The 13,091-nt window shown below is 34.2% G+C and overlaps 1 protein-coding gene across 1 annotated transcript in view; it reads right to left on the reverse strand.

The window, feature by feature from the left end:
* Positions 1 to 13,091, reverse strand: part of LOC143177564 (uncharacterized) — a 271,830-nt gene that overhangs the window by 174,015 nt on the left and 84,724 nt on the right. The window lies entirely within an intron of this gene.

Genomic DNA, 13,091 nt, shown 5'->3' on the forward strand with positions numbered 1-13,091 from the left:
TTTACACTCACACACGCATGTACTATTCCTCACATTTTCAGCAAGATCAAAGTGGACCATCATCAACACGATCATGTCCCAAAAACATGTCCTTTGTTACGAATTCATCAATGAGCCGTCAATCTATATCAAAACACTGTACTCGATATTTTTCATATCGTGACGTCAAAGCGACATCAAGTTGGGTCCACCGAAATATTTCCCACTGATTCGGCTTTCATCGTTATCAGGCCGATTCGCCGACAAGCTGCTCGAAATTCGATAACAGTCCCGAAGGGAGACACTTAGAACACATCAAAAACGATTTGTCACGTTGCAGAGAGTTAGTCGACGAGCGTTAGGTGCCATTTATTTCCCGCCCGTTCCTCGGAGGTGACGGTTGCGGTCCTTTAATCATTTTCACAGAGGCGCAATAGAATAAACTTGGAGCAGTACACTCGAGCGAAGTTTGCCTCAACTTTTCGCGCTGATAAAATGTGCCACGTTTCAGGGCGTAGGCGAGGGGCAGACGGATAGGCTGTTAGCTGTTAGGTGGTTGAGGAGAACGCTGCAGACGGGTTAATCGCGTTGTGTGTGAAGGGCTTAAGGGTACGTTCACCCGATCGCGAATTCCTCATCGTTCTCCATACAATCGCCCACCACGTGCACGTTACATGGGTTTTATTTAGAACATTGAATTGTTCTAACATAGTAGACGCGTGCCTCGGGACCTGATCGAAGAAGAAAGACGAGGGGACGCCGAGGAACTTCTTTGCAATTTTTCGATGAATTATGAAGGCTAAGTAGATTTCCTGTGGCGATGTCATTAGGTTGGTCAGAGGCTCACAAATTCAAGTGAATTTCGATTGATACAGTTATAGTGTCATTCGTTAAAAATTGGGTTACATGTTGCACTCTGTGAGAATATTTGTCAAATTGAAAACATACAATTTTTTAAGAGTGGCAGCAAATTTTATATTTACAAAATTAGTTAACTCTAGCGTTATGAAGCTTGTTAATAGAGATGTCAATTCTTTTAACGAAAAAATATGTTTAGAGTGAAGAAAAAGGAAGGACTTTTTTAATAGTCGATTTACATCGGTTAAATTTTAAATTAATGATGTCCATTAATAAAGAAGAACTTAGTAGCTATGTATATCTAAGGTAGTTGAATCGATACTGGATCAGTATCCAATAGTCCATCACTTCAGTAAATAATGATTTGAAAGTATTTATTTGTTGTATGATACAATGAAATATCTAAACTTATTGTGTGATCAATTTGACAAAGTTCAAGTAATGCTATCTTATTATTTATTGAAATGGTCAGCTACTAGATACTGATCGGCTACGAGGTCAATTACCTTATCACTACAAAAAAAAGAATGTGCGATATTTCATGTAAAAGATGTTATTTTTAAAATATCCTCCAAAAACAAAAGTTAAAAATAGATATATTTGAATCATTTAAATATTTTTAGTTCAATTAATAGTACTACATATTGTTATATGTGAAAATAGGGAGAGAGAGACATAGTAGTTGATACCCTTCTTTTGTATAACTTGAAATTCATAGTATTATGTGCTTACAGTTGTGCATTAAAATTAAATTTTTTCTTCTACGTTCTCTGTTTTATTTATCACTGAAAATATCCAATTTCTTTTCGTTCGTTCTAATTAAAAGTCAGTTTTATTGAAATTTTATTACAAATAAATTTGCGTAAATATCTCTGTCAAAAATAAAACTAAATTAAAGAGGAAAATCAGTTCATTTGAATCACTACACTGGTACAAAATTCTATTCTATTTACGACACATTTGATCCTATCTCTGACATCAGATACAATACGATGCGTGCTCTGCTATACGATTGTGTGCATGTTAACAAATTCGCTGAAAGCTAGCGAAGGATACGATAATTTGTAACGCCGTGACGATTTGCATGTGGGAAATACGCTGAACGTTGCAAGAAAACGAGAAAATTCTGCAACGAGTAGAAAGTCGTCCCGATAATTAAATAACGATAGCAGGGAACTGTTCGTCAGCAATTTCCTGATTAACAAATAATAACAACGGCGCACAAGCTCTTGGACGACTGTTTTCGTTCGTAATCTCGCGATGAATATCGATAATAATAATGGAAATCGCTACGAGCAGGTCGTTTGTTCCTGTTATGAGAACCTAAATGATTTCCATTCACTTCAAGGTACACGCATCGTTGGTTTGACCCATTGTGTTTCGAATATTGGGAGCATACTTTATTTCTTAAAGCAAACGATCCAGTTCATAAGAATTAATTAAGTGATAATTTTACTAAAAAATGCTAGCTGTTGAATTAAGATAGTTTTAAATGCCACCAATATTTTTGTAGTGGTAATAATACAAAACTAATTATGAATTTTAATTTCAATATATGTAAATTAAATATGTTAATAGAAAATTACGACAACACTAAGTTATCATTAAATAGATGACACCAATACAGCTACTTTATTAATCTAAGCACACTCAAAGTTACTTTTTCGTGAAAACGAGTTCTCGAAAGTTTTTTTCCAAGAAATAAATCATTGCCTAATTTACAGATTGCAATAAGTACATCTAAAGGAACCAGGATAATTTGAAACAAAATAATTTAGTAAAAAAGTTAAGTTTAATTTAAAATAATGAATTATTGAACCACCCTGTACGCTAATACGTGGATAGTTTCCTAATTTTTTTTTAATGCAAACCAGATTTCCCTAAAAGCCATTAACCCTTGAAAAATGGTGCAAGCAGGTAACTATTAAAATACCAATTGCAAGAAATAAATTTATTCAAACGTAATAACATATCTACATGTGTTTCAATTTTAATTTAAAAAATTGTTAACGTTTATTCAGGTAGTAGATATTTTGAATCATTTTAAATCCATGTGAAAAAGGAGAAAGCAGAGTGGTATGGAAACGACAGAAAATCGCGTTCTCTTCGAGAAAGGAAGAAAATGTTGAAGGGCAAAGAAACGAGCACGAATAAATTTCATCGTTTCTAGAGGAAGGTTTTTTCTTTTTCTCGGAAGGAAATGAGCGTCAAGTATTTTCCGACGGAATGCAATGAAATACATTCGCCGCGTGTGTGTTCGATCGCAATGGAATGCATGCGAAAGAACACTTTGTTTGTCCCTGTATTTCCTCTGCCATCTGTATTTACGCTGCTCAACAATACCGTTATTCTTTTTTTTTGCTCTTATTTTTTGTTTTGTTGATTTTTTACTTTATGCCCTCAGCTCACCCTTACACTAACAGTTCGATTCATGAATGCCGTGTGTGCATCAATCGACGTGGTTCAATACGACACAATGAAACTGAAAATAAAACTCACGACTCCCGTTTTGCGTGTAGAACATTCAGACAAGCACTCTGTCCTCTGGCTCCTAGTCAACAAAACTTTAATTTCGTTTAAACTAATTCCCTTTCCATGTTTCCCACGGTACAAGGTAAAAAACTTGTTGATTGGTTGATAGGAAGATGAAAAATGCGGAGAATAGTGGAAAATTATTTGAATTTTCATCGGTAGTAGATATGTTGTATCAATAAAGACTCTGAAGTGTCGCCCTCTATGTGTTCAATTATAGACAAGGTGGGGATAACGCTCCGCCTTTAGACGTTTTCGAATGATTTAATTGGTTGAAATTATAATCGTTTAGTTACTTTTCTAATAGATAGATCTCATCTAACACAAGGTATACTAATATATGTTTTCTTTTTATAAAAATATATATGAAGCCTAGAGCCAAAGTGTATGAAGTCAATTTGTAAAACGTTCAGACAAAAAATAGACGTCTTTAAGATGGCCAAAAGCATAAGTTTTTAAGATGATGTCGTAAGACGTTCAAGCATGAAATGGGCATAAAATAGACGTCTTCAAGATTTCGTATACTATCTGAGATATTTTATTAAAATATATAAATTAACTAAAATAACTAGCTAAAGAAAGTAACTATATCTGTTAATTATTTAGTTTCTCAAAATCTTACAATTATCAGATACCATTAAAAATAAATATACATTAACTTCAGTAACTTTAGAGTTAACACACAACATAATAATACAAAAGCTCCATACCTTCCCGAAACTTGAGCAAACAATAATCAAACTCTTCAATCTACTACTCCTTAATTCCAAAAACCGCCTAAAAATGCTCTCTCCAAATTGAAACATCCTCTCCCTTCATCCTCCACTCGCCCATTCCCCATTCATCACAATCAGAAAAAAGACCATTATGAAACTGAGCAAAAAGTCCACCGCGCGAGGAAAATCTTGAATACCTCCGAGCCAACATAATCAACCCCTTAAGACACCGTGTTACCAGTATCATTTATTTTTCGGGATCACAGTTTCACTTCGACGAGGACGAGGGGCAGAAGGAGGAAGAGTTTGTTACAGCTTAGCATGAATAAGAATTCCTTCATTACGTTGGATTTACAGCGGGCACCAGCCGGAAAACGTTGAAAAACGCTGTGAACGGGGAGGCCGAGGCAAGGGAGCGAAAGACAGGCGAAACCTGCCGCGAAAAGGGCCGTCTTCGCAGAGGAGGCGTCGGGACGCTTATCGCGCCGAGTCCCTTCTCGCGTTTCTATTTCGCGACGGCGTTTATACGCGACCGAGTCAAGAAATTGTCCGTAATTGCCGCTTTCTTTTAGAGGACTCGCTGCGAGGAAATAAAATGAAATCAGAGCTGGATGGATGGAAACATGGCTCGCGAACCGGCGAAACAGAGAGGGAGAAAGGCGTAGCGAGGTGAAAAGGGTGCAAAAGAGAGACGGTAATTGCATGTTCTCGCTGGTAGATCCTTTTGTCTACTGTCGCCAAATCCCTTCAGCGACGCGTTTCTTTTTTGCCTGTTCACGGTTACGCACCATTTTCCACGAAATTTTCGTCGCTTCGGCTGGATTAGGTTAATAAATCTGTTAAGGGATCTTCCTACGCGCCGATGGATGGAGGATATAATTGACATGGATCGGACACGCTTGCTGGGAGTACTCGCCAGTAAACAAGTTTCGCTTTCAGATCTTCTCCCTTGTGTTTTCTGCGTGAGATAAAAGCAAGCCATCGTCGTAATATGATGTAGCAACATCGAAACCGTGCCCTTTACAAGCCATAAGCTTGGTATCGATCTTCTGACGCGGGCTTATGGTGAGAAAATACTGCCGTATCTTTAAAAGAACTTCTCAAAGGTGGTTTACTTTTCCAAGGTTCTTAAGAAGATTCTTGAAGAAGGAATTTTCGTTGCGAAGCCAGATAGTAAGGATTTTTTTTATCCTAATTCATGAGGTGGAATGTTTTTGAATTATACCTAGCTACTTCCTCGACTGTTATTATTATAATATAGAAAGTATTGCTACGGACCACATTTTTGAATCTACTTAAGCTTCAGGTAAAGTCTAATATCTTTGAATTTGTTTTACATTCTTTCTAAATTTTGAGAAATGTAAACCAAATTAGAATCAAATACAAATTTTTAAATATAATTTTTTAATATTCTGCATTATGATTTTTTAAAAACAAATTTTTAAATATCTAATTACAACTAAGCCTCCTAATAAGGGTATAATAATTCATGTATTAAAAGTAAAATTTTTGAAATATCACCCTTGGAATAACTTTTTTATTTTATTTTACATATGGCTCTAATAAGAATTACCAGCGCATGAATTGACCTTAGAAATGTATCTTCTCTTACATAATACGAAGAAGCTCGTTGCTTACATCAAGACAAGAGCTTAAGGCTAATTTGCATGATTCCCTTTGACTGAACAGTGCGTTTGGCTCAACAAAATTGAAACGCTGAGAAAGTAAAGTAAATGCTTTTTCATTTCAATGAAATTAATTGAATTTATTTAAAAATGGCATTGAACAAATTCTACGTGCTAGTATGAAAATAAATTTTCATTAAATGTTAAAGTATTAAATAATTGTACAAAAAAAAATAACAAAGAATGTTTATTTTTCTCCAAAATAATACTGTCTCTTATAACTACTTAAATCAGATATAGCCGGGTTTTTATTTTTTCGAACGAAAAGTAAACAAAAAATTGAAACTTCTACAAATCCTCAAATTTTATGTTTACGTAACACAGTTCACATGAAATAATTCAAGATCTTTTTAAACAAACTTTTATTTATAGCTATTCTGAAACACTCTAGAACCAAAAACATAATTTCACACCTCAAGCACCCCTTTGATGATTAGTTTAATTATTATCTTTGGCAGACCATTGTTAAATAGCTCTTCAAGTTTCAATCGATGTCCTACTGTACTCTTATTCATATTACACCAAATATTCATAATCCTACATAATAGAAACTATGAATATTCAATAGTCCTTTAATCGAGGTTTCACTGTACGTATCTCATATTTCCACTCTCTCCTTTATTTCCCTTTTCCTCTACCATTTTCACGTAAACCAAAGCATAAGGGATGAAGGAAGAGATTTATTTCTCTCTTCTAATTTTTAGAGCAGCCAATGCATAGTAATTTTCATGGCGCATTAGCGACGTGGGAAAAGGTGACTCGCGGATACTCGATTAAAAAGACATCATCCGATTCACGTGGCACGAAACAGAAAGGTGTAGACATATTATGCGAACGATTTATCGCGATTCGACCGTGTCGCGTGTAATTGACGTGATTGATGAACACGCGCGAACAATCGGAAAGGTTCGATTCATCTTGACTATCGAGGAACAATGTTTATCCGACAGCTGCAGGGCGTCCCGGTTTTAATTTATTCCGAGGCCCAGAAAGGGCTGTGGGATACCCAAACACGGCTCCCTCGTCGATTCCCTGAATTATGTTCGAAATAGTTTCTCCTGGGGCCAGGCAACACTAATATCTGTTTTATAACGCTCGGTGGCTCGTTATTCTTCCGTTGGTCCGCTGCGATCGAGATAATTAAACTTTTCTGTCGTAATTGCTACGAGCACCATTTTTGCTCAACTTAATTCCGAATTTACGAAGTTCCCAGTTACTTGGACGTCCTTGTTTTAAATTTTAATTCCAGACTCTCTAAGTAAATTCGACCGTTCAGGGGATTAGTAATTCTAAAATGGATCAAATTTTCGCTAAGAAATTCTTTTTGGCTCGTTTCGAAGATTACATCAAGTTTGAGATCTGAAACATTCATGGCTGCCTTAATGAATAAATGTACGGTAGTTTCGAACTTTTGAAGCGTACAAATATATCCAGCTTTTCTGAGTTTGCATTTTTATTAAAAATGGTGAATTTAATACACTTAAAAAGTGATAAAGGAAAATGACGTAAATTGTGTATGGAAAAAATTTCAATTCAAGCTTCAAGTAGAATTTTGAAGATAGAATTTTTGGATAAAAGAGATTCCAGTGAAAAAGGGTCTCTCATCTTGAAAATCAATAATGTAGTAAATACACTGTGGATATTTATGCATTTATAAGGAAGATTAATGCAAAAATGCAATAAAGAAAAATAATGCATTATAAGATTTAGATGAATAAATTTCTATTTAATATAAATTCGAATTCGCATATACTGAATTCTAAATAAATAAGGAACAAGGTTAATATGTAGGTACTCTAGAATCGTTATATGAAACTTGAAACGTCAATATCTAGAACCCAAGAAGTAACGACCTATGACACGAATCTTTGGTAATACTATTACCATATTTGTAAATTATTATTTTATATACTGTTTTCCTCTGGATGATATAAATATTGTAAATAATGTTTGCCCACCATACATTTTAAATTATAAAATATTCTTATTTATGAATTTATGAACATAGAATATATCTATTCAAGTATATTTAATTAATGAAATATTTATGTAGTTTTGAAGATGTAGAAAACAGACTCAAATTTTTAGTGCAATTAAAAAAAAATTCACTATTATCATATACGTATTTTTCAATTTAAAAAAAAAAAAAATACTGACATTATAAACAATATATCCACAAGTAAAAAATTTCTTTAAAAATCCAATTTTAAGTCCTTGGGAGATGGAGTTTCTTCACAGCGTTGCATCATACATAATAGAATGCTTCACTATATAAGGCCGTCACTTCGAACAAAAAGGCAACTTTGGGAAAAAAGAAAAATATTCTCGCGGTTTACCAATTACGTATGTTCCTGTATTATTACAAATGAGGTCTAAAAATAGCTAAACTGTGCCTCGTCTGTTACTTCACGTATTCTATGTAACCATTGTGTTACATCGTCACTTTAATTAGAAAACATCGTAACTCTAAACTTTTAAATATTACATGACAAATATTCTTTATATAAACTTCATAGGAAGAAATAAACTTTTTTAAACTGAAGCTCCTTATGTATTTCTGTTCCTAACATTTTGCTGATATAATAAAAATAAGATTCAATATATTATTTAACATAAGAAGGATCGAATGGGTCAAAAATGATTCATTTGCAACTTTCGTAAAATTAGTTTTTAAACGTTCAAAATGTATCTACATAGATAAAAACATATATTTTCGCTTCTATGTATTATTGTACATAAATAAAAATAAATATTTTTATAATAAATATATAAATAAATAAAAAAGTTCTAGTAATGGAATTAGAACGATCATAAAAAATTTTTAATTTATAAGGGTTTATTTATCAGTAAAGAATAACTAAAAATCTTTTTAAAGTCCTAAACTATTACTTATTAACAGAGTTGGAATTACAAGGTTTTCCAATTAAGCTAACTACATACAACATCACATTATAATTATATATATTATTTGTTATAAGAAGTACAAATTTGTTTAAACTATATCTCAACTGCAATAAATTTCGCAAAAGACGAATGTTTCAGAACTCCAACTTGCTTCAACCCTTTAACAGCGTTAGAACAATTAGGCGAACTGCGTCGATGGATCGACAGAAATTAGTTTACAGTTTGGAGCGAAGAAAGAAATTACAGGACGTTTGTAACAACCTTTCGATTTCTGTGAAATTCAATGTTCATACTTAGTCGCTACGTATGAAGAAACTGCACGAGCATTTGCGATACACCTGCAGTTTTCGAACGCGATAAGCGGTTTCTCTAATCAATCGATCAGAGAACATGAAATGCGCATCACAACGACATCAACACGGGCTGCTCGTCCCTGGTCTTGAGTCGCGTGTACGTGTGTCGCGTTTCATAAAACTAACATTTAAACTGGAGAATGCATTATTCATTACGTCATTTCAGCGGACAGTATTAGAACGTAACCTTGTCGAGCTCGGGGATACTTATTTCTACGTAGAGTCGCCACATAATATGTAAGAATGTGACGCTTTCGGAGCTCGAAACAAATGACGAGCATTCGATCATTTTATTTTTCCTTTCTCCTCGCAAAGTGATCGATGGTTGTCAATACGGCAGCAGTTACGTGGACATCTTTTTACCGAGGCAAAATTCTCTTTTTCCTACGTGTCAGTCTCTTCTCTAAAACCGCTTTTCCGAAATCGAACGCAATTTTTCTTGGTCGCGTCGATCTATTTTCTTTCTTTGCTCTCCAGGAAAAAGGAAACGAACAATTTCAATCGCCTCTTTTGTGAACACTTTTTTGCTCGTTCTGATTTTAGCGTTCGTTGTTCTTAATCATGGAACATATTATTGGGGTCTGAGTGATTTTCAGGGCAGAAAGAGAGGAGAAAAAGCGACAGAAGTACGATTCTCGAATTTTGAAATTATTCGCAGCGGTACGGGGATCAAAAGTCGCTTAAAATAATATTTCCAAGGATGAGAGTTCAATTTGTTGCTCGATGCCGCGTGCAATATAATACGCTCGTGATTGCGAGCACAGTGATTCGATTTAACAGTGGACCTCGCGTGCACGGGGACGTTTATCGATTTAAAATAATAACAAACTGGGACGTGTTTTTTTCCATTTACCGAAATAGCTATTATGTGCCCTCCGATGGGAATATATGCATGTAACGAGATTCGATAAATGTATTAAAATATTAGGATAAAAGAATAGAAAAATCAATATCTCTTGCATGAATTGACAATATAATTTGAATGTAAAATGGGGTCTAAAAAAGAAGGAATAGTATAATAACATGAAAAATACAAAGCTAATTAACGTTTGTAATTCAGAAATTTATTTAGGGACGATTATTCAATGTATATTTATATGTCGCAAGCTACTCCAAAAATATTACTTTATTGAATTTCACGATATTTTTTTCTGTTCCAATACATCGTTTATTCTTTTTGAAAATTAAAATTCTATCAACTCTGTCGCAAACTCACTAAAAATAGATGTGACAATTCATCACACAATAGCAATTTATAATTTTATATTTTCAGTGGATGCAATTCAAATTTTTATTGTAGTTCTCTCAAAATGAATTCCACTTTTAAAAAAATAAAAATAAAGAATTTTTTATCATACTGTTTACTTCAACGGAATAGAATATTTTTAAAATACATTCCAGAAAATAGACAATAAAAATTTCAATACCTTTGTAGCATTGTAATTTAAAAAATTGTTTTAACAGGACCCTTAGAAATCATTTATAGAACTAATCTCGCAGACAAAGGGTAACTTTTTGTCGTCATTAGAAACCAGACGCAATTTTGCTTCTTGTTCCAATTATGTATCTATACGAGTACCAGTGATGAATGGTGGAAAATCAAATTCTAGAATATTACACGAGGAGCATAATCCACTTCTGGCGTGCAGTGTGCGTCCCTTTCGGGCTAACCGGCCTATAAACAGTGAAAATGACGAGCGAAAGGGTGTGCTTAATTGACAATGTCTCGATAGTAGGAGGTGGCCAACCCCAAATCCACCCCTAACACTGAGCGAGGGATTGCCTGTGTCCCTTCGACCCCTTCACGTAGCATTTTTACATCTGCCTCTCTCTTTCTGTGTATTACCGCCTCGCTCGTATTAACCTACCCTTCTTTCCTTTAAACGCGTTCCTGTTTTGCATACGCCCCACCTCAACCTCGTATCAGCGAAATTTCACTAAGGGTGGAAGAGTTTTTCAAGATACGCGAAGTTTCAATCAATGAAATCTCTGGACCCCTTGTCTTCGCTGGCAATGCAGCTAGCCGAGAGATGCCAACGACAATGCCACATTTACATAACAAATTTGCATGTTAATGTTATTGCAGCTTGTACGCAAATTAATATTAGACATTCGTATAACGTCGTTAATGGCCTTCGCCAACATCAGTTTTGCAAATTACTGGATACGTTCATCTGTTGAGACTGACTAAATAAAGAGACTCAAATGCTGAGATTTACGATGGGAATCTCGAAGAGTGTAATGTAATATGTAGGGAAGAGTACGCAAGGACTAAATTTCACGCTACGAAACAGAGAAACGAGGTCATGTGGATATACAGGGTGTTAAAAAAAAGTGTTCCATGGTTTTAAGGACTCGTAGTACCCAGCGAGAGAAGTAAAAAATGTCCAATCAACGTAGATCATAAAATCAAATTAACTTCTATTATTTACATATGTGTAATACCGTGAATGAGTTTCTCAATGACGCATTGAATGTAAATAGAGAAATTGGTTTATAAGTAACTTCCAGCTTGCCAAAATAAGATTATTAAACTAGCATCAACAAAGATTACTTCATAGCTTAAAATGTGGTACAAATTTTGAGTTTTCATTTAATATTGAGCGTAGTTGTGAGCGTAGTGCTGACAAAATTAATTCTTTTAATAAATTTAATACTTGTCGATTTTTTATGTGTCACTTTAAATAAAAGTTCAATATAAAAACTAATATTTAACAGATGTACCTTTGTTTTGTAAAAAAAATAATTTTTCATTTCAGTTTACGGTTCTGAATAAAGTGACAGACACTTTTAAATGGAAACGACAGGCTTGAATATATTTGAAAGAAAATAATATTATAAATAAATAACGCATACTATCATACCAAACCTATAAAATAATCCTTTTATTTTAAAAGTCCGATTTTAAATACTTATTTGGCAAACAATTATACCAAAATAAATCTATCATTGTGGTAAATAAAAAAAGCTACTTTAAATTGTAGGTAAATACTTAAATATAACATAAAATTTCCCCAATACCTATTATAAATTAAATATCATCGTTCGAAATTAAATTTCCTACGCAATTATTTAAGAATCAATTTTCATCGAATAACGAAGTTTATTCATTAAAGAATCATCTTCCAATAATCCTCCTGAAATAATACTTAAAAGCTTATAAGTTTAGAGATATTGATCTTTTAAAATACTGAATCCACGGTTGAACTCTTTCCTACATTACTAAATTACACCCTGCGCACCTGGCCAAAGACGATCAATTTCAGAGAGCTGGCGGGTAAATAATGTAAAAATAATTTCTTAGAGATTGGTAATTATAATTGCATCAGGGCTAACAATAAGCAGTCATTCAAGAGGCTCGCGCTGGTAGAATCTATTCCCACTACTTCAATTACCTCTTCGCTTTATCTCGACTACACTAGTCGTAAAGAACGAGGAAACGAAAGTAATATTTACAGAAGACGGAAAACGAATTACGGGAACGAAGCTGCGCAGAGTTCCAGACGAACTTCAACGAGGAAAGAGCAAAAAATAATGAGACTACAAATATGGTTTTTGAATGAAAACCGGCGAGTATGAAAATTGCAGGAATAATATATTCATCTTTCTCTCTTTTCCATGATAAATTACACTGAACGTTCGTCGCAAACGGTGGAAGCATAATATTTCGAAAACCTCAGAAAATTCTGTTCTTCCTCCGCCCTGTAATAAAGGACGTTAAATCCCCTTCAGCCGACAATAATGTTGTCCCTCAGTTCTCCTAACGTGCAATCAGTTTTCATTTTGATCTTAAGGAGGCAATGTAGCATGGAACTTGGTAAAAACCGATTTCTCCTTTTTGACCTTTTTTTTTTTTTATAGTTTGAAATCTAGGAAACATGTTCTTTGAAAGTACGTCGCTTTACTGCACTGCAACTTCATATTTACTGTAACAACTCGACGCTTTGAACGAGTTTTTCTTGGAAGCATGTTTTTGGAACCAGTTGACATTATTTTGAGGAAGTAAAAGTTGGGATACCTTTGAATGTTATGTACGTACACTGTTGATAATTTTTTATAGTTTA

This window comes from Calliopsis andreniformis, chromosome 3, assembly GCF_051401765.1.
Source record: "Calliopsis andreniformis isolate RMS-2024a chromosome 3, iyCalAndr_principal, whole genome shotgun sequence".
Classification (NCBI taxonomy): domain Eukaryota; kingdom Metazoa; phylum Arthropoda; class Insecta; order Hymenoptera; family Andrenidae; genus Calliopsis; species Calliopsis andreniformis.